The sequence below is a fragment of the Rhincodon typus genome, chromosome 6, assembly GCF_021869965.1.
Source record: "Rhincodon typus isolate 14 chromosome 6, sRhiTyp1.1, whole genome shotgun sequence".
Lineage (NCBI taxonomy): Eukaryota > Metazoa > Chordata > Chondrichthyes > Orectolobiformes > Rhincodontidae > Rhincodon > Rhincodon typus.
Window position 1 is genome coordinate 55358692 of NC_063337.1, and position 23154 is coordinate 55381845.

The window sequence follows — 23154 nt, forward strand, 5'->3', positions numbered from 1 at the left end:
CAAAAGAATGTCATGGGTTTCTTTTGTTGAGAAAAAACAAACATTCACTTGATGTGGCCTCCAATATTTGTAGATTTTCTTACAATTGCCTCTTCCCACACCATTATCTCTGGAATCCTTCAATAATCTACCTTGCCTCTTTTTAATTCTCATCTACATTCTGCCCATTGGCAAAGTCCTCCCAAGGCAGGTCATCTGGAAGCATGGGAAGACCACATGCACTATGTAGTGCTTTTCATTATCTCAGGACTTTCATTAAAAAAAGTGCATTTTTAAGAGATAGAAGCAAACCAGGGAACTATAGACCAGTAAATTGAACAACTACTTCAGAAAATAGCTACAGTCTACAATTCATGATTGTGGGATCAAGGACCTTGAAGATGACGAACAGCCACAAAGATTCTTTAAAGGGCAAGACATGCTTGCCCTAGCTAATCAAATATTTTGAAGAGGAGGCTGACGTAATGGTCAGAAGAATGTCTTTGGAAGTTATGTGCTTCATCTTCCAGAAGACAAATATTTGATTCCTCAGGAGACTGTTAGTTCAAGATGAAGCTCCTGGAATTGAATGCAAATTATTTTCCTACTATTAAGTTAGCTGAGAAGGGGTCAGAGAGCAGGGATAATGGGCAACTGATTTGAATTGTCAAGATGGATGAGTGGTACCCTACAAGGATCCATGTTAAGGCCTCAACACTAGGGAGACAATTGCATTGGGACTAAACTAATATGGACATAATAAGCTAATAATCTGTGGAACATGGGTATGAGTCCCCCTATTGCAGGGGCCCGGGTCGGGGGGGCAGGGGAGGGAAGGGAAGAGAGAGAGCGAGTGAGCGAGAAATTAATGAAATGTGGAATTAAGAAAAGCTATTTTAATGGTGACCATGAAATCACTGTTGAACCAGATGGGTTTTTTTTTAAAAATTAACAATGACTTCAGGCAAGTAAAACGTGCCATCTTCACCGACTTTGATTCGAGATCCACAGCAATGCAGCAGACTTCGAAATGCTCTGTGAAATTGTGGCAGTTAGATACACTGAGTAACTTGTGTACAAAGTCTGAAAATATGGAAATACTGTAAACTGAGGAAGTCTCTGTCGAACTTAAAATGACATCGACAATTAGGTGAAGAGAGTGGGTAGGCTGTAGTCGAAACTCAGTGTGGAGAAATGGGAGCAAAGTGCCCTGGGTGTACCTGCGATTAAGCCATGACAGACTGCTAGACAGGTAGAGAGCTGTTAATAAAGCATCCCATGTTCTAAGCTTTATTAATTGGGTTTACAGTACAAGAAAAATGAGACAAAAAAAGTGCTGGAAAAACTTAGATCTGGCAGCATCTATGGAGAGAGAATCAGACTTAATGTTTCAAGTCCATTATGACTCATCCTCTCAAATTCAAAACGGTAACTGTTTCCCTCCCTACAGGCGCTGCCAGACTTGCTGAGTTTCTCCACCATTTTGTGTTTATTTTAGATTTCCAGCATCCACAGTATTTTGCTTTTACAACACAAGGGAGGTTATGTTGTACTTACATAGGAAACTAGTTTCCTTCCAGCTAGAGTATACTTCTAGGCATTGCACTATGAAGGAGGATTTGATTGCATTAGACAGTGTGCAGAAGAGCTTTACGAGAATGGTTACAGGGATGAGGCATTTCAGTTAGGAGGAAAGATTTAGGAATTTAGCACTGTTTTTCTTGGAGAGGAGGCAGCTAAGACGAGATCTGATGTAAGTGTCCAAAATCATGAGGTGTCTGTACAGAGTAGATAGGGGAAAATCTGTTCCCACTCTTTAGTCCAAGAACCAGAGAACACACAGATTTAAAGTGTTTTCAAAAGAAGCAAGTGAGAGAGGTGAGAAAAAGGAGATTTTTCACACAGTAGTCAGTATCCTGGATGCACTGCCTCAGTGTAGGTTCAACTGAGGCAGTTGAGGGAGAAATTAGATCATTATTTAAATGAGCATGTCCTGTCCCACCAACAGTGACATACAGTTGGGAATGAGTTGCTGAGGGTGTCCTAAACATTGATTCTTGATCCAGAGACCGCATGGCATCAGGACACAGCTGTTTAACTGGGCCTGCAACAATTCATGAGGAAACCAAAAAGAGGGAGAAACCAACTTGGCCCCATCCTAACCAACTTACATGCAGCTGACAGATCTGTACGTGACAGTATCGGTAGCAATGACCACAGTACAGTCGAAATGGAGATGAAGTGCCATCTTCACACTGAAGATATCTACCATTGTCTTATGTTGCATTACCACTCTGCTAACAGAATAGATTTTGAACTAATCTAGCAACTTAAGACTGGACAATGAGGTGCTACAGGCTGTCAGCAACACAGCAGAATAGCGTTCAACCACAATCTGTAAAACCCTGCATAAATCCCACTCTCCAAGTACTACCGAGCCAGGGAATCATACCTAGTCCAATAAAGAGCGCAGGTACATATGCCAGGCATAGCAGTAGGCATACCTAAAAACAAGGGATCAATTTGGTGAACTACAATGCAGGACTACTTGCATGCCAAACTGCATAGAAACATACAGTACTGCAGAGGTCCTTCAACCCATGCTGCGAAAAACATACTGCTACCTACATTAGTCCCACTTTTTTGCACTAGGCTTATAACCTTAGATGAGCACTCGAAATGCCATAACATTCAAGTACTCTTTCAAAGGTCGAGAAGTATCCCACTTCAACTACCCTCCCAGGAAGCACGTTCCAGACCTCCCCCAACACTCTTGGTGACAGTGTTTTTCCTCAAATGCCCTCTAAACATCCTGCCTTTCACTTTAAAATTATGCCCCCTTGTTATTGACCCTTCAACTAAGGGGAGCAGTTGCTTTCTATCTACCCTATCCAGACCCCTAATAATCTTGTACACTTCTCTCAGGTCTCCCCACTCAACCTTCTCTGCTCTAAAGAAAAACGCCCAAGCTTATCCAGCCTCTCTTCATAGCTGAAATGCTCTATCCCCAGCAACATCTGCATCCCCTCCAGTGCAATCACATTCTTCCTATAAATGTTACAACCAGAACTGTACACAGCACTCCAGTTGAGGCCTAACAGAAGGGTTTGTACAGCTCCAACAAGACCGCCCTGCTCGTACCTATTTTCTAATCAACCTGCTCAGAGATACTATTACACATCTAGAACAGGTGGGACTTGAACCATGGCCTCCCGTCTCAGAGGTAGGGACACTATCACTCCACAAGAGCCTCACTGCTCTTAAAATCTATGCTACGATTGAAGACAAGGTGGGCCTCATATGCCTCAACTATGTTATTAACCTGTCCTGCCACACAGAGTTCTGTAAACGAGCAAGGCCACAATCAATAAGTCAGATACAAGCTCCAGTTGTAAGATGTAGCAAAACCATCACATAACACACTCAAAGGAGGATTCACCAATAGAACATCCTCAATGACAGGGTATCCCAGTACATCAGCATAAAAGTCAAGACTGAAGCATTTAAAAGTAACTTCAGCCAAATGTGCCAAGTGGATGTTCAATCTCAATCTGCCCAAAAATTAGAGATGCCAGTCTTAAACTGATTCAAATCACTTCCAGCGATATTAAGAAATGGTTGAAGGCACTGGATATTGCCAAGGTTATGGGCCCTGATAACATTCCAGCAACAGTATTAAAGTCTTGTTGTTCAGAACTAGCCAAGCTGTTCCTGTGCAGTCACCACATTGGCAGCTGTCAGCGTGGAAAATTACCCATACAATCATACAGCACAGAACAAGGCACTTCAGCCAATCAAGTCTGTACCACCAAAAACAAACAAACAAACGAACAAACAAACCTCACATATGTCACCTGTCCACAAAAGCAGGAGAAATCCAAACCAGCCAATTACCATTCGAGCAGTCTGCTTTCAAATCAGTGAAGTGATGTAAGGTGTCATCAGCAGGGTTATCATGCAGCATTTATTCAGTGATAACCTGCTTGGTTTGAATTCACGAGACCCAGTCAGCTTCTGGCATCCTTACTGCCTTAGTCCAAACTGGGACAAGAGCTGAATTCAAGAAGGCAAGGACAGTAACTGCCATTGACATCAAAAGCAATGTGTAATTGCACCAAGAAGCCCAAACAAAACTGGTTAGTGGGAATCAGGAAGAACTCTACACTGATTGGAGTCACACCCAGCACAAAAGGAAGATGCAGGCAGGATGAGAGGAGGTGAGTAATCTCAGCCAAAACATAATCACTGTTGGGAGTTCCTCTGAGCCATGTTTTAGGCAGGACCGCTTTCAGCTGCTTCAATGACCTGCCCTCTATCGTAAAACCTGAAGCAGGGATGATCATTGATGATCAAATATTCAGCACCATTTGTGAATTCTTAGATTCTTAAGCAGTCCATGTTCAAAAGCAGAAAAACCTGGCTTACACTGACAAGTGGCAAGGAATATATGCATCACAAATGCCAGGCAATGATCACCTTCAACAAAAGCAAATCTAACCACTTCCCCGTGACATTCAATGGCATTAGCATCTCTGAATCCCAAACTAACATCCTTTGGGCTGTTCCTGGTCACTCAAACTGGACCAGACTATAAATATTGTTATTACAAGTGCAGGCTAGCAGTTGGGACTTCTGCAGCACACAATTCACCTCCTGTCTCTCCACTGCATGGCGCAAGTCAGACATGTGAAAGAATATTGTATTCTCCAATCGCCTGGATAGGTTCAGCTCCAACAAAAATTCAAGATGCTCCAAACATTTGACTAGCACCCAATCCAACACATTCAACATTCACTCCCTTCACCATTAACGCACACTGGCACGAATGTATACTGATGTATGTCTTATAAAATGGTATTTCACCAAGTAGGAGCAAATTACTGCAGACACTGGAATCTGTACTGAAAACTAAAAATGCTGGAAATCAATGGGTCAGGTAGTGTCTGTGGCATCATCTTTACTCAGCACTATACAACCTTCTGGACTTAATACTTAGTTCAATGCCTTCAGATTGTGAACCCTGTCCCATTTCTTCCCTTTTAGTTTTATTTGTTGCATTCTCTGACAGAACCTTTCAAACTCCAAACCTCCACCACCTAGAAGGACAAGGGGCAGCAGATGCATGGGAGCGCCACTAATTATAAAAGGTTCCCTTCTAAGCCATACATCTTCATGACTTGGAACAACATCACCATTCCTTCACCATCATTGGGTCAAAAATTATGGATCTCCATTCCTGACAGTACCGCACTGTGGGTGTTCCTACGCCCCAAGTAATGAATTAAAAGTGTAACTCCAAATATACTGATGATGAATGATACGGCATTATAACCAGTGAAATTGAAAGCCATTTTGTTATGCTTCTAATGTATGCAAATGAGTAATACATGTTCAACGAAATTGGACACAATGTGTCAACTAGAATATCTCCAGCAGTTTAAAATATGGTTGAGGACAACTTTGTTTTTCAGCTATGATTGATTTGTCAAGAATGCTGTAGCTATTTTTAAACAGCTTTCTCAATCTGTCACATCAACTTCAAAGTTTTGTATATGCACATGCATCGGTCTCTGCAATTGCACTCCTTAAATATGGTACCATTTATTTGATAATGCTTTGCCACTTTGTACTGGTTTAATGAATCACTTCATATATCTAAATTAAGTTGCACCTGCCATGTATTTGTCCATTTCAGCAGTTAATCTCTATGTCCAGACATTTACTCATTTGCTAAACTGCATTTTTTGTGTCCTAAGCAGCTTTGAAATGATATCTTGTATACCAAATTTGAGGTTCTTAATAGACAATAAAACAGCAGTAATCCCAATACTGACTCTTGGTGGTTACCACATATACTTCCCTCAAGTCTTGAAAACGACCCTTCACTTCTACTCGTCTCTGCGTTCTACCACTTAGTCTATATTGTATGTATGCAGCCACAGTATCTTTAAGTCCAGGGCCTTCAACTTAAGTCTATTATTAGGAAATTCAGTAATTACTAACTGCACTACCTTCAAAGTTATTTGAATTGATAAGAAGACTTAAAATTTGCTCAGTGGCTTTTCTTAAAAAAGAATTTGAAAAATTGGGAAAAAATATCTGCTGAAACAACATTACACTTGACTGAACAATATTGGAGCATCTTAGAAATTAAATACATTACCCATACCTCTCACTTGTACAATCCAAATTCATCTCTCACTACCATAGCTCATACAAAATTATCAAAACACACCATAGCCATTTGGGACAGAATATGGCCTTCAAGTTATTTTTTAAAAATTCACTGGATAAATGTTTATGAAATCGTTTTCTAGTTTTTTTTTTAAATTTTAGGTGCAGCAATTTCAGCTGAGAAAATAGTGTTAAAAAAAAACCGGAACATGTTAAAAACAAAACCCTGATTAGACTACACCTGGAGAACTGACAGCAATTTAGGGCACCACATTTTACACAGAATGTGTTGGTCTTGAAGGGAGTGTCATTTTGTTTGACTAAGATGATCACTGGATAAGAAGGGTTAAACCTCTATGAAATTTGAAGATACTAAAGCTGTGTTCCCTGGATTTTAAAAGAAGAAAAAGGGTGATTTGGTCATATCAGTTTCTCCCAATTTACCTACTTACATTAGTAGGACAGCCGACTGCCTACAACTTGGAAGGCATAACTAAATCATAGCCAGACCTTTCAGAAATAAAATTAGGGAAAATTTCTACACTGTAATGGGAATAGGAGATTTGACTTTCCTTTCCAAGTGCCAACTGACACTAGATCAATTGTTTATTTTGAAAGGATGATTGATAGATTTTTGTAAATCAGTGATATGGGAAAACTGCATGTACGTGGAGTCAAGTTGCATATCAACTACTATCTCCACAGATTCAAGGGGTTGAATGGTTTATTCCTGTTTTTACATTCTTTCGAAATGTTGTGGCTGAAAGTCAACATCTCTAATATTTCAGAAATTCCTCAAGTGTTATTGACGAGTCATGCTCAAGTCTCTGGCGTTGGGCTTCAATCCATGGCCTTTTGCCTTCTGACAAGGGTGCTCTCTGTTAGCAGACACCTGAAGAAAATATACGCTGACAACATTCATTTCCATTGGCCACGAATATCTCCAGTGCCTGCATCGAAAACTACGTGTCCAACATTGATTCCAACATGACCTAAAATTTCCTCTAATTCAATATCAAGATTGAAACTATTGTTTTGTCTTTGCCACAACTCCCATTTGTAGCCCTCCCAGATCATTGTTACAACTGAACCATACAGTTCACAACTTGGAATTCTATTTATCCTGACTTAAGTGTTCAATTCCATATTCTGTCAAAAACGAGAAGTGCATATTTCCACTTATTCAATATCACTGCTTCTGCCTGTCTGTTGCTAGAATAATGATACATGTTTTTATTAACTCCAGACTCAACAATTCCAATGTCTTCCCAGTTTGCTTCTCATCTTCCATCCTCCATAAACATGAGCTCAAAAGCTTGGCAAGCCATCTCCTAATCCAATTAATTCCCACTAGCCAATTACTCCTGTGCTCACTAACTTAGACATCCAGCCCACCAGTGCTTCAAATATAAAACAAATTTATTTCTTCCCCAAATCTCATGACTTTGCCATTTCCCTGTCTCTAACCATCTCCAAACCTATCACCTTCCAAAACAAAACTGAATTCTTTTAATTCAAATAGAAGTTATATTTAATTTAGCATCAAGTGTAAATACAGATTCCAAATTTATAAATCCCATTTCGCAACTTGTACTGAACTCAAAGAATCTAGATCATAATTCAACACCGTAGGCTAGCACCAACACAACTGCGAACTTCAGGGCTACTTTAAGAAAGTTGCAAACCACTCTAAAGTCCACTTTCATAAAAGATTGACAATAATATTTTCAAATTAGAACGATCAAATTCCACATTATAAAATCACCAAGAACACATCCAGAAACAGCAAGCTTATTATTTGCATCCAGTGAAAAACAGTATTTCAAAGAGAAAGCAAGGATATGCAAATAATGGTTCCACTGGGAAGCATTTGAGGCCTTGGACAGCGAGAAGGGAACAGGAACAGCCGTTGCAATAATGGTGCATAGATAAGTAGCTTAAGAAAGTGAGTGGGTGGTGGTAGCCTGGTCGAATCCTCAGCTGCTACCAATAGAGAGAGAGGACAATCTCCGAAATAACAGAAAAGGAAGGGCGTCTTAATAATGGACTCACACTGCAGAGCCAGAAGTGACAGGGGATGATCCATTGAGCAGGGAGACTAGTGGAGTTAAACGCAAGAGAAAGGAGGAACCATATTATGGTTCTGGGAAAAGAACAAAAAAAACATATGAAAGGTTGAGAAAAGGGCAAAGAGGAATCCTTCTTCTAGTAGGGGAGTCCAGAACAAGAGAAAATATCCTTTCCATGTCCACTTTGAGAAAGCTGTTCAGGATTGGATATACTTCAATCAAGTCCCTTCTCACTCTAAACTCCTGTGAAAACAAGTTCTCTTTGTCCAATCTTCACTCACAAGATACCTGTTCATTTGACTTTCTTTGAGCTGCCTCCAATGTATAAGCATTCTTTTCTTAAATAAGGAGACCAAAACTGTACACAGTATTAGAGCCGCGGTCTCAACAGTGCCCTGCACAAATTGAAGGGAAACATGCATACTTTTGCATTAAAATTCCTCTCATAAAAAGGATAACATTCCATCAGCTTTCATAATTACTCACTGTATTCGCAGATTAATTGTTTCTTACTCATGAACATCTAGATCTCTCTGCATGTTGGAATTCCACAAATCACTAAGTAATACAACGCTTTGTTATTCTTCCCACCAAAGTAAACAATTTCACATATTCCCAAAATTATACTCTATTTGCCCAATTACTGCCCACTCAGCAAGCCTATCTATTCCAGTCTAACTTTGTCATGCTCTCTTTTACAAAATATTTCCCTACCTATCTTAGTCACCTGGACATTTGGCAACCATGCTTTCTTCACTTCTCTTTGTCACAAAAATTGTAAAAGGCGAGGGCTCAGCAGTGATACTGCAGAGTCCCACTTGTCACATCCTGCCAATCAGAAAAAAGACATTTTTTCAAACTCCTTTACAAACAATGAGCAAAAGAACAGGAGTAGGCCACTTGGCCCTTTCAGCCTGCTCCAGCATTCAATAAGATCATGGTTCATCTGATTTTAACCTCAACTGTACACTCCATGTCCATGATAATCTTTCAATTCCTTGGTAATCAAGAATCTACCTACCTCAGCCTTAAAAATATTTTAAAATTCTGCATCTACATTGGAGGAAGGGAATTCCAAAGATTCAATTCAGAAAAAAATGTTTCCTCATCTCAGTTTTAAATGCCGCCCCTTCATTTTTAAACTATCCCAAGTTCTGGATTCTCCCACAACAGGAAACATGCTTTCAACGTCCACCTGGTCCAATCCCTCAGCAGTTTATTTTCTGCCAGCCAATCTTCCAAATATACTAGTATGTTACTCCTAAGTCAGAAGCACTGAAAAGACTTCTGGAAATAAAGTACAGTTCAATGGGCACCCTATTATCAATTAGGTTTGTTACATTTCCAAAGAACTCCAATAAATTTGTTAAACATTATTTCCCTTTCAGAAAATCATGCTGACTATTCCCAATGACTTTGGTGTTTTCCAGGTGCTCTGCTATAATCCGCTTAAAATGCTTGAATCTAACACTTCCTCCACAACTGATGCCCAGTTAACCAGCCTGGAGTTTCCGGTTTTCTACCTCCATCCCTTCTTGATGACAACAGTTATGCTAGCAATTTTCCAGTCTGACAGTACTGAACAAATTTTGCAAAGTGACAACAATGCATCTTCTACCTCATTAGTTACCTCTGTTAATACCTTAGGATGAAGTCCTTCAGGGCCTGGAGACCTGTCAGCCTACACACCTCCATCAGTTTGCTCAGGTCAGAATCCATGGTAATTCTCTTTCTATCCCCCACCCAAGTTCCTCTCTATCCTCCACCACCTGATTTACAGCTATGTCTAGCATTTTTTTAATATCCTCTACAATGAGGAGAGCAGCAAAATTTGTTCGTTCATTCATCCATTGCCTCATTATCTACTATTAACTCTCCAGTCTTCCTCAAAGTACTAAAACACACTTTTAGTTATTTTCCTTTTTAAGTATTTGTAGAAGCTTGTTATTTTCACATTTCAAGCAAGCTTCTTCTCAGGCTCTAATTTCTTCCTCCTGATTAACCTTTATAATTTACTGCAGCTTTCTATATTTTAACATAAATCATCAGACTTGCCAGTTAATTTGCACATTTTATGCATTTTCTTTAAGCATGATGCTTTCCTTAACTTTTTAGTTAGCCATGGATGGTGGGTCCTCCCATGTGATTTATTCCTTAAAAGTTGAGATGTATTCGGAAATATTCTCTTCAAATGTCTGCCACTGCTTCTCTTAGTATCCTAGTTTACTCCAACTATCTCAGGTTTGATGCCCAGATCAGTGCATTTAAGTTCAAAATACTTCTTAGACCCACTCTTCTCCCTTTGAAGCTGTAAAATTCAATTGTATTGCTGCTATCTCGAAATAGCTTACTGAGGTCATAAACATCTCCTGTCTCATTACTCAATAACAAAAAGTTTCATATAACCTGCTCTCTGGTTAGTTCCAATACCGTGCTCAACCCCTTTCAAAGCCAGAAGCAATGTAATCAGTATTTTTAAAAAAAAACCTGGTTTGTGCAGCACTACATAGAATGAGCTGAATAAATAAATGCAATACACAAGTGATATCTCTCAAATTTCTTTTCTATAATGCTTAATTGAGTTGGGACGGTGGTGCAATTGATGAATTAAGACGGCAAATTTGAATTGCATACAAATAAGTATTCATGCAAGAAAGGAGTGTTTAGACGTTTGGTTATTTTATACCCTGCCTTAGTAATTTGAATTAAAACATTGATACAGCATGATAAAATTTACTACTGCTTCATCAATATTACAATGCATTGGCTGCCCTGCATAAAGAATGCAACTCAAATTTGAAAAACATAAAATGTACTTATATCAGAAAACAATTCAAACTATTAAAAGAAAATTTATGAAAGTAATTCGACTTTGGGTACTTCCTTGCTTTTCGGGAGCAATTATAAGTCACTCAATTGCATTGTAATGAGTTGGCAGTCATTACACTGACATTCATCATCTCTGGAGAATGAGTGTATAACATGAACAAAGCACCTCAAAAAGACAATCCATTTATCAAAATACTGCGACACATTGTGATTGATAGTTCAGTGAATGTGATAATTGCAATAACACCATCCTGTCGTTGGACAGTTTTATCTTTTATTGATTCACAGGATGTGGGCATTGCAAGGCCAGAATTTATTATACATCCCTAAATGCCTTTGAGGCAGTGGTGGTGAATTGCTTCTTAAACCACTGCAATCCATATGATGTAGATGTACCCATTGTGCTGTTCGGTAAAGTGCTCCAGCAATTCACCCAGCAACAATGAAGGAACATCAATATATCCTCAAGTTCAGATGCTGCATGAATTGCAATTAGTACTGCCCCCTTGTCTTTCAAAGCGGTGGAGATCATCGGTTTGGAAGGTGCTGTTGAGGAAGTCTGGACAAGTTACTGCGGTGCATCTTTGAGATAGCACACACAAGAAAGAGAGTACACTGATAGTGGAGACATGGAAAGTTTAAGTTGGTGGAAGCGATGTCAATGAAGTAGATTAAATTAACAAAGTTGAACTTCTAGTGTTATTTGAGGTGTATTCATCCCAGAAAGCAGCATGATTTAATAACATTTTTGATATATCTTGGAGATGGTGGACAGCTTTTGGGTGTCAGGAGACAAGCTACTTACCACAGAATTCCCAGTCTCTGACCCACAGTATTTGTGTAGCTAGTCAAGTTTTATGTTAATGGTAAGCCCAAGAATGTTAGTAGTTATGGTAATAATGTTGAATGGCAAGTGAAAAATGATTAGATTCTTTCCTGTTGGAGATTGTCACTGAATGAGTGCCATTTCCTGTGCAAGTGTCAGGCAGAGAGCCAGAACAGACAAGCTGACAGGCATCCTCTGCATTACAAAAAGTCTGTGGCTCTCTCACCACTTGGTGCAGGTCCAGTCTGGCAGCCAAGTCCCTCAGAATTAAGTCAGTGGTGCTACTGGGCTACGGTTTGCTATGGACATTAGGGTTCCCCAGCCAAAGTACATTTTATTTCCTTGCTAACCTAGTGCTTTCTTCGATTGGCATTCAACATGGAGGAGTATTGATTTATCTACTGAACTAGTGCACCAAGTGTAATCAAGAAAAGGTTTCCTTGCCACAGTTGATTGGAGACCATAAGACTTCATGGGATCTGGAGTCAAAGTTGAGGACTTCCAGCATCACTCCACCTTGCTGCAACCTCTAGCAAGACTGAGTAGCAGTAGGATAGCTCATAAACCAGAATAGAAATAAAGGAGGTTGAATTTTGCATCAAAAAGGATAATATGGCAATATGACTATTAAGTTGTTGCTGGACTAATCTATGGAACAACTTTCCTCGTACTGGTACGAGTCTCCTATGTGAACAGGGAGGACTTTGCAGGGTCAACTAGACAGGGTGTTGTAGGCAGTGGAATGTCCTCATTAAATAAAATAACAGCTCTTTTGGGGACACTAAAAGCAACAGTGGCCAGCCGAACGGTATGTAGGGAAAACTGGCCAACTGAACAGCATGCTGGGAATTGGATCAAGCCAGACAGATATGCAAGCCATTCATCTTAACTGACTATTAACCGGGTTGTTGATGAGACAATGCTGCAAGGTTTCAGGGGAACAACAGTTAAGAATTTTGATAGAATTGTTTTTGAGACAGCTTGGCTCCTGGGGTCGGCTCAATCGATAGGGGAAATAACAGTATCCAACACCGTCTTTTTAAACACCCCTTCATGACATAGAAACTCAATTTAAATTGTGCTAATTATATTATTATATCAAACTACTGCACTCAAATGACCCAGATAGCTAGTCAAAACGAAGCCACTCAAATCAGAAGGGTCTCTCATGTACTCCAGAGAACATCAGGAGCAAGAAGCAGGAAGTACAGCCTCAACTCCAGTTTGAACAACTGTAACTCGGTTGGAACATACTTTCTAACATCTTGCACTCTCAAAGCAGATTTTAACCAATTTGTGGGCATAGATATTTAAGTACCGTAGCGGCGAGTGGGGTGAGTACTTGAGTTTAAATGATAAACCGTAAACAAAATCTCATTATTAGTGTAAAATGAATCCCACACGAGTAAGTAGATCAGACCATAGAAAATGAAGCAGTGTGTATTTATATCCAGTGCCTACGACTGAAGCCAGGTGATCTGTCAGGTTTCAGGACATGGCCAAAGTTTTAGATGATTTTATATTTATGGGGATAAAATATAGGAGTTAGGTCAGGAATGCTTTGCATTAGTCAAGTCTAAGACATAAAAAGGAACATAGGAGGGCATCAGCAGCAAAGAGCCGCATCCATCAGGGAGTTGGGCAATGTTGTGGAGGTGAAATTATGCAATCTTAAATAATGGCATAAATATGTGGTCAGAAGCTGATTTCAGGGTCAAATATGACACTTAGGTTGTGAACAGGCTGGTTCAGCCTCAATTGTGAAAAATGAATTTGGTCATCAGATTGAGCCAGGAGCAGTGACAATCATTTCAGGCTTCCCAATACTTGGGGGAAATTCCATTCATCCAGTACCAGAAGTCAAACAAGTAATCTAACAATCTGGAGACAGCATCATAGAATCCCTACATTGCAGAAAAAGGTCATTCAACCCATCGAGTCCACATAGACCCTCCAAGAGGATCCCATCCAGACACAGGCCCTGACTCTAACAACATACCCCTGCATTTACAATGGCTAATCCACCTAGCCTACACATGCCTGGACACAATGGGTGTCATGAGAATCTTTGTGGAAATTAATGATTTTTGAATGATGTTAGAGGGGAGTAGCATATAGATTAGAAATAGGAAGGGCCTAGTATAGATTGTTGAGGAATACTAGAAAATGTTGCAGAAGTGAGGAGAAGCCATTGCAAGCGATTCTTTAGCTATAATTTGATAGCTAGAAATCAAAAATCAGCAAAATCCTGTCCCACCCAACTGGTATAAAGCAGAAAACTTTTGGGGAAGATGGTATAATCAGTTACAAAGTACCACAGTCAGATCAAGAAGGACAGTCACTTTAGTACAGTACTGCAGCAAAAGTAGAAATCTAACTGCATTTGTACTGTTTAGTTTTGGATAATGAATCTGTTGGAGAAGCAGCATGGTGTTTGACTGGAAGACTTCTTCCTAAAAAGGGAGAGTGTCTCCTTGGATGTTTTACACAAGTCTAAAGTTAGATTACAGACATGAAGGAACAGAAAGGAATACAGGTGCACAGTGTTCCGTGTATGCACAATTTGTGAAATAAGGTCTAACTAAGAATGGCAACAGGTCTATCATCTAAGATTATGGTGCCATGATGCAGAAGTTTAGATTGGAGATTCTGGAAGTATCAACAGGGTGTTGTTGGGGTGTGATATTTCAGTGTGCGAGTAATTGAGTATGCCTTGGCTGTGGGGACATCAACTTCTGAGAACACAGACCATAGTGTTTTGGGACCTTCAGCAGGGGAATTTCGTATGAAATGTACGTAACAGGCAGTGTGAGTATTGGATTTGGAGCAATGCTCCAAAGCAACATTCTTGCCAGTCAGAAAGTCTAGGTTTAAGTATCAACCTAGAAATTGTTGGCCATGGAAGATGCATTCAGAATACAGCCAAACAGGTTGAGTATTAACTTACAAATTCTTCCAATTCACCAATAGCAGTTGGTAACAGCATGAGCGATTCATGGTAAACTACATGACAGAAGAAGCAAAGGCTGAAAAAGAGGTCTATAAAACAGTTAGGTGGGTGTGTTTTTGACTGGCACAAACACGATGGGCCAGAGGACCTTTTTCCACATTGTAGACTTATGACTCTGAAGCTTCTACCATCACTATCCATAGCTCTAGGCTACAAGTTGTATGATTTTAAAAAAGTGCATATTGCCAAGTTGCTGAAATTCCCTGTCTGAACCATAAAATATTAGCACCACATATTGAATTATAGGAGGGTTGTCCTGACATGTAGAAGCAGTACATTGGGGATAATTGGCACTCAGTCCTTCTCTGAGCCATTTTTAATAGCTGAAATATTGGTAGTAAAGTTTAAGGTAAGGGGAAGCAGTAATAGAGTCTGAAATGTATCACAATGTGTCAGTTTTTGAGAGAGAAGAAAAAGACTGATTAACAATTAAGCTTTTCAGATGTATCCGCAGTGGTATCATTAGTTGGCCATTAGAGGTTCTTGACATTTTATTTAGGAAACAATACAATACACCAAATACATTTTGTAACATAACGAAGACACCAGGACTCCATTTTTTATTTCTCAACTATTTGCTTTCTCCAAGCTGTAATTGATCACAAGAAACAAATGTCTCAACACCTTGGTGAGCTATATTCAATTGAATCTTCAGAAGTGTGCAACATTATGACTATAATCTCATGCTAATATGGAAATATTTGCCTTGTTTATAGAGCCCAAGGTGGATAACAACATAAAATCAATCAAGCATACTTAAGGCAAACTAACAACCAAATTGTTATGATTCACAGACGATGGAACAGATTCTCGTTTCCCAGGAGGAGACAAAATTCAAAAGTCTGTGAATTTTTAACAAACAGAAAATGCCAAAGATCCAACTCTTCATCCATTATGTTAGTACTTATTAATAGATTAAAAAATACTGCATCTCAAATTGATAGCATATCCTTTACTTTTCCATATCTAACTACACCAGCTGAATTTTCCTCATTAGTTTCACAAACCTTGTTATGTTTAGATAAACACTGATTTGTAGTTATTAGCTATGACTTTGATATTTTTTATTTAAAACTAAGAAGTCTAGATAAGGGATCAACATGCACTTTTATGATTTCCACAACATTTGCTTGTTCCCTGTTAGTTGACCAGTTCACAGGCATTAACATTCTGGAAAGAGTTGAACCAAGAAGAGCGAATTCCACTGAAAAACCCAAGCATCTACATTCAATAATCAGAAGCACAGATTCTATTTTATCAATGTACACAATACATTGGATTAGTGGCTGTTGGAATGTGTCTGACAGTCAGAGCATTGAGAAGCAAAAAAAGTAATAATGAATAGGAAACAAAGGGTTAAAATGGATTGAATCCAATAATAAGGCCCATATTATTATTAGTGGATTAGTGGCAATGTCACAGCCAAACAGGCAAAGAGTTCACGCTGGCACTACCTCCAACATAAACATATCTTGAATAGAAGACATACAGCAAAACTATTCCTTTGACAATAACAGGTAAGGAGGTTAAAAAACGCTGAGCTGTTGTTGTTTTCTCAATACACATGGCAGAATAGAATTAGCACGGACCAGAATAAAAGCTGTCAGTTTAGAGCTGTTCTGCAAGTTAGATCTTCTAAATGCTTGATAAAATAAGAAAAATGTTCATTCTCTCATCATTTTTCTTTGATTACTTTCACCTTTTGTCAATGATTCTTTAACTAGTCTACTGCTAGAAAAAAATATTTACTATTTATGCATACACACAACATTTTTGTATGAAGTTATGGTGCATAAAATTTATATTTTATAATCCCAAACTGCTGACAACTCCATGGTTATTTAATTGTTATTACCAATTATTAGCACATCACGAAAAGAACAGCTCCTTCAAGACTCAGCTAGTTTACCAGTCAGTAGCTCAGCTGCACAGATCATAAAGGTCACAAGCTCAATCATTAACAAGTCTGCTGATATAGCAGATAATAAAAAAGTGATGATAATTCACAGCCTCCCAACAGTTGAAGGAGGAAAGAAAAATTCAAGGTTTACATTTGAATGCCAACCAGCACCTGTAGAACCATGAACAGGTTTGCAGTACAAGCAGAGGCCAGTTGGCCTATTGCATCCATTTTGGTTCTTTGTATAACAAAGAAGAACTAATCTCAAGGTCGCACATTCTTCAAAAAAAAAGGGCAATATATTTTGCTCTATTGGAAGATTTACCCACTTTTCCTCCAAAGGATGCAATGACCGCTGCTTCAATCACTGCCTGACAACCCTTGCTGAAAGTACCCTGTGGATAACGAGAAAGGGAAAAGAGTATGATTTTACCTAACGAGACATTTTCACAAAGTATGTTCGCCTATGTTAACAGTGATATTTGTTTTACTGTTTCAGCCAAAGTAGGGCTTACACCACACCATATTAGGACAGTAATGTAACATTGCTAAGAGATTAAAATGCAAACCAATGAAATAGTTCCATGACATACCTTCAACCTCTGGAACAAATTACAGCCTTGCAATTCACAGTACACCTTTATACCTGCACTAAGTCAGTTGGCCTTATTCTAAAAGATGACACGTACAATAAACATTACAACAATCAAGTTATTTTGAAGTGATGCATTTACTTCTCTTCTGAAAATTACATTAAAGAAATTATTTGGAGTGCAACTTGTTAAGGTTCCCATTCACTTAGAAATTTGCAAATCATAAGTGTATAATAACATTTAGAAGTTTGCCACTTCAGTCATTGGCTGTTGGTCAAAGACGATATACATAATTACAAACATTGTACTTTGTCCTTTATTCCAATGCAACTTTTACACCTCCACTGACTATATCCACGTGATCCATGAGTGATCCTCAACAAGATGCATGTTCAACAAAATTAAAGTTTATTCAGCATTATATCAATTGAATATTTGAGTAATGATCAATTCGCCCCAGACTACTTTCATTTTTAACTATATTAGGTTGGCATTACTTCAGGCCAATATTTATTTTTGGAGATTTTGCATGAATTGTGCGTCAACTGAAGTCACTGTCCACTCTGAGCAATAACATTTCTCCATTGAGAAACATCTAAGTCAAGCACAGAATGAATCCAAGGTTATACCATAGTATAGGACAGTATAACACTGCTCCACATTTTAGGAGGAGGGAGATTAGCAGTGCTGAGAGTTGAGGTGGTAGCTTTCAGGAAGCTCTGAAGGAGAAATACTAAAATAATTGCTTTGATAGTGGGGTTTCAGGGTGCGTGGCCTTGTGCAATTGTCTATAGCTTACAGGAACTTGGTATTGGAAGAGCACAGAACAATATTTGGGTAAACACATGATTCAATATTTGCCAAAATAGTGACCTAATTATTAGAAAGTTTGTTAGAACTACAATGAGATACTACTAAATAGGGTACCCTATAAGCTATGAATCCAGCTTTTCAATGCGATCATAGCAATATATAACAGCTCAATCACAGCATGTGTAAACTAAACTATGCTGATTTCATTTTAATTTCTGTATTGATCACAATGCAAGATTACATGCTAAAATAAAAAGATATCCAACACATGTTGCAAATGCACAAGTAAGTTTTTTCTGTGTACAATTAAATTTGACACCAGATTAGGCTGCTTCAAATCAGAGTACATACTAGCTTTGTGTACATCATAATGAATTCTGCAAGATATTTTCTAATCAGACTGTTCAGAGATATTGTTATGCTTTTCTGGAACAAGTGGAACTTGTAACCAGACCTCCTAGCTCAGAGACAATGACACTACCACCACACAATAACATCTCTTCAAGTACACATCCATCCAATTTTGAACCAATAATTGTACTAATATTTGAACAGTAACTATATAGGTATTTCCTAATTAACCTGTTTAGATATATGTTATGATCCACCTCTGGAGCAGATGGGTTTTGATCCTAGGCCTCCTGGTTCAGATGTAGGAGGACTTCCATTATGCCACAAGAGGCCTATGGATGCCTCCATATGTCAGATTCAAAATTAGCGACAGTTGTTGAAATACCCTAATTCTACTTCAGAGTCAAATTGGTAAAAGCAACTACAGTGAATGGAGTATTTTAGAATCTGAACCACTGAAAAGGCGGCTTTTATCTTCCAAGTGGAAGGTATTTCAAGCTCAATGAAGCGCTAAGTTTGTTTTTAATCTGTTGTATGTTATCCAAAGTGTGGCAAATACTTAGCAGGTTTGGCAGCATTTATGGAAGATTTTGCATTCAGTCACATTTAATTGAAAACATGAATTTTGTTTCTCTCTTCACAGATGCTGCCAGGCCTGCTGGGTCAGGACCACTCATGGAATGTGGGTTTCACTGGCTGGGCCAGCATTTAATGCCCATTTCTAGTTGCTGCCTTCTTGAACTGTTGCAGTCTACAGGTTGGAAGTAGACCCACAACGCTGTCAGGGAGGCAACTTCAGGATTTTGACCAGAGACAATGAAGGAACAGTGTTATATTCCCAAATCAGGATGGGGAGTGATTTTGAGGGGAACGATTTTGAGGGGAACTTGGAGGTGACGGTGTTCCCATGTATGTTATTCTTTATTATAGATCCCTTTATTTCCCACTGTCTAGCACTTGCCAGGCAATCAATCCTCTATCCATGCCAGTACCTTGTCCCTAACACTATGAGCTCTCATCTTATTTAACAGCCTAGATGCAAGTGGTTGTTGGTTTGGAAAAAGCTGTCTAGAACAGCTTTGATGAATTTCCAGCATTTTGGTTTTATTTCAGCTTTCGAACATTCACAGCATTTTGCTTTAACCTTAGTACCAAGAGATGGTTCTCTTGCATTCACATGCAGCATGCAACTCAAGTATTTTCCCCTATTCAGAAGGAAGTACTCCAAAACATTTGTCTTGCATTCCAGAAGAATTTGTCTTATTAACTGCCAACTGAACCCGAAAGCTAACCTTAACAGAATCCTGTATCAGAACTCCAAAGTCCCTTTGTGTTGCAGATTTTTGAAGCCTTTCCCCATTTAGAAAATAGTGCATGACTCCATTCTTCCTAGCCAAAGTGCATAACCTTACACATTCCCACTGCATTCTATCTGCCACTTTTTCGCCCACACTCCTAGCCTGTCCAAGCCTTTCTGCAGCCTCCCCATATCCTCAACACTACCTGTCCCTCCACCTATTTTTGTGTAATCTGCAAACTTAGAAAGAACGCTCTCAGTTCCTTTGTGCAGGTCATTAATGTAAAGTGTGACTAGTTATGGTCCTGACTCTGAACCCTTTAGAACTCCACTATTCACAGACCGTCATTCTGAAAAAGATCCCTTTACTCCCCACTGTCTGGCATTTGCCTGTCATTCAATCCTCTATCCATGCCAGTACCTTGCCCCGAACACTATGAGCTCGCATCTTATTTAGCAGCCTTTGACATGGTGCCGAGCAAGAGGCTTTCTGGAAATCCAAATAGATCACATCCACTGGCTCTCCTCTGGTCTAATTTGCTCATTACCTCCACGAGAGAATTCTAGCAGATTTGCCAGGCATAACTTCCCTTCGAAGAAGCCATGCTGATTTAGCCTTATTTTACCATGCACTTCTAAGTACTCTTGTGGTGTCATCCTTAATAATGGAGTCTAAAACCTTAACAACTGAGGTCAGGCTAACCAGCGTATAATTTCTCATCTTCTACTAGAGTTAAGCAGGGAGGTTGCTTTAGCCACTTTCCAGTCCTCTAGGACATTCCCTGAATCCAGTAATTCACAAAAGATCACTGTTAATGCCTCCACAATCTCATCTATCACTTTCAAAACCCTGAGGGTGTAGTCCATCCAATCCAAGCTACTTGTCCGCATTCAGAGCTTTCAGATTCCACAGCACTTTCTCCTTAGTGATGGCTACTACACTCACCTCTGCCCCTGACTCTCAAAGTTCTGTTATGCTATAGGTGCCTTGCAGCTTCATACTGAGTGCATTTGAGTCAAAAGAAAGGAAAAGAATAAGGACAGGATGGGAAACTCAGGCAAGGTAAACAATTTCATCAATCCATTGGAATCAGTCACAAAAAGTTTACACACTTTTGAAACTTCTTAAAAAAAAAACCTTAAACACATCCAAAAACAAAACCACAATATCTGCAAGCCTTAAAAACATAGAAACAGAGAAAATAGGAGTTAGCCATTCAGACTTCAAGCCTGCTCCACCGTTCCACATGAACATGGTTAATCATCTAACTCAGAACCCTGTTCTTGTTTTTTTTACTCATACCTTATGATCCTTTTAACCCCAAGAACTATGTTTAATTCCTTCTGGAAAACATTCAATGTTTTGGCCTCAACCACTTTCTGCAGCAGAAAAATAAAAAAGACCCTTTTGCTGGTCCAAATGGAGACTATCATGCAAATGTTAGTATAATCTTAAAACTGCAAAGTTTATCTATCAATATTATTTTTGTCATCTAAAAAGCTTTGTCAAGATATTATGAAGTGTTTAAATGGGTCAATATAAGTACTTTTGTTTAGTGCTGGGTAATCAGAGTTGAAGGAGAAACTACCTCAACTTGTACAGAGACAATTTGAAATCTTGTGAAATGGTTGAACAAGACATACTGGAATTTCCATTTTATTTACTGGAGCTGCATTAGTTTGATTTACCTGCATTACCTTTGACAAAGAAGTTGCATTAACCTCCTGTTTCTCGCACAGTCAAGGTAATGTAATATTTTGAACAAAATGGGGTTACCTTTTCCAACATAGAAATGAAATGAAACTCAAGTTAAGTCTTCAATTGACTTGTCTCTGCTTCCAACACCTTCCCCCACACCCCCAGCACCACCAGTCTCCATCAACCAACCCCAAATTGAGCACAACATTTAAATGTAGAAAAAGTTGAAATCTTAATAGAGATTTTATAAATAAACTATTTTTGTGAGATCTGATTCAGGTTAAACCAAAAAACTTTCTGAAATGAAACTTCAACGTTAAAATAAACAAAGATACATTCGAACATTTAATATCAAAATCACATCTTCTCACTTTAGGAAACTAAAAATAGCTGTTGGTCGTCTGCAAACAATAAGGTGCAACGCTGTAACAACTTAGAAATCACTCAAAACAATAGCAAATATATCAATATCAAATAAGCGAATGACCAATCAGTCCGGAAACCAGGACCACTTCTGTCTGGAAGTGGAAGAAAACACAAGCGCAGGAACGAAGGAAATAAGGAGAAGTCATTCTCAACACAAAAACCATCTTGAAATAAAAACTTACTTGTGTCAGCTTTTCCCTCCCCTGTCGTTGTTATGTGAGCAATGAAGAGTTATAACGTGTCTCAGAGTGCAACAGTCATACCCTACTCGTAACTGTGTCCAACGCTGCACCACAGACACTACATTGCACAATGCACCCACTTTCTGGGAGCTTTAACAATGACGTAATTTCTTTTGGAGCGGAAGCGAGTCCTGCAATTAGGGCGCGGTGCCCGACGGGACTTGTAGTCCTGCTTCTCGTTCGCGCAAGCGCACCAGCATGACTCCACAGGGTCTTTGTCTTCGAGAAGTTCTGCGGGCTGTGGAATTTGAGACATTACTGTCAATATTTTTGTGTGTTTTTCTTCCTTTTTGTTCTTTAACTCTTGCTTTTTTGTCACTTTACCAATGATATTGAGTTTTGCTAGGGTGCAAATCTCTATTCACAGTAGCATCTTAATGTTCGAAGCTTTGGAGAATGAAGTCTTGTGGGCTATCAAACTCCAGCGGATTTCAAAGCCCGCAAAATCTGATCCCCATCTAGTATCCACCATGTAAGGTCTGTGAGCCCTTCTTGTTCGCTTCCACTTGTGAACTGCTATTCAAGTTTAGAACAACCACTCAAATTTATGTTGGTGATTGAACTTGAACTCTGTTGATACAATTCATTCAACTACTCAGATTTTTAACCAGCTGCATTATCCAAACACTCGCTACCTTTTATACCTGCTGAGAAACATTGCAATTTTAAAAACGCAGATGTTTGTGACGCATTCATGCAAAAATCTGATGAACTATTTTGAAGATAAACAGCAAATGCGAGAAATGTAAAACAAAACTGAAATGTAGAAACGCACAAGTCAAATCAACAAATCTGAAGGGAGAATGTTAAATAATATTTTGTGCACCACAACTAGAAATTACAGTATCATTTGCAATTCAATCATGTTAAGAAAAACACTTCATACAAGCATAAGTAAGGAGGATGTCAAGAGGAATGACTGAATGTTTGTTCAAAGGTTTGAGTT

At 39.0% G+C, this 23154-nt stretch overlaps 1 protein-coding gene across 2 annotated transcripts in view; it reads right to left on the reverse strand.

The window, feature by feature from the left end:
- rab30 (RAB30, member RAS oncogene family) overlaps positions 1 to 22331 on the reverse strand; it is a 71402-nt gene extending 49071 nt beyond the window's left edge. For both annotated transcript variants that reach the window (XM_048598307.1, XM_020531485.2), the window contains exon 1: positions 22149 to 22331. The gene's annotated coding sequence lies outside the window, so the exon portion shown is untranslated. The remainder of the gene's footprint in view (positions 1 to 22148) is intronic.
- Positions 22332 to 23154: the final 823 nt, after the last annotated feature.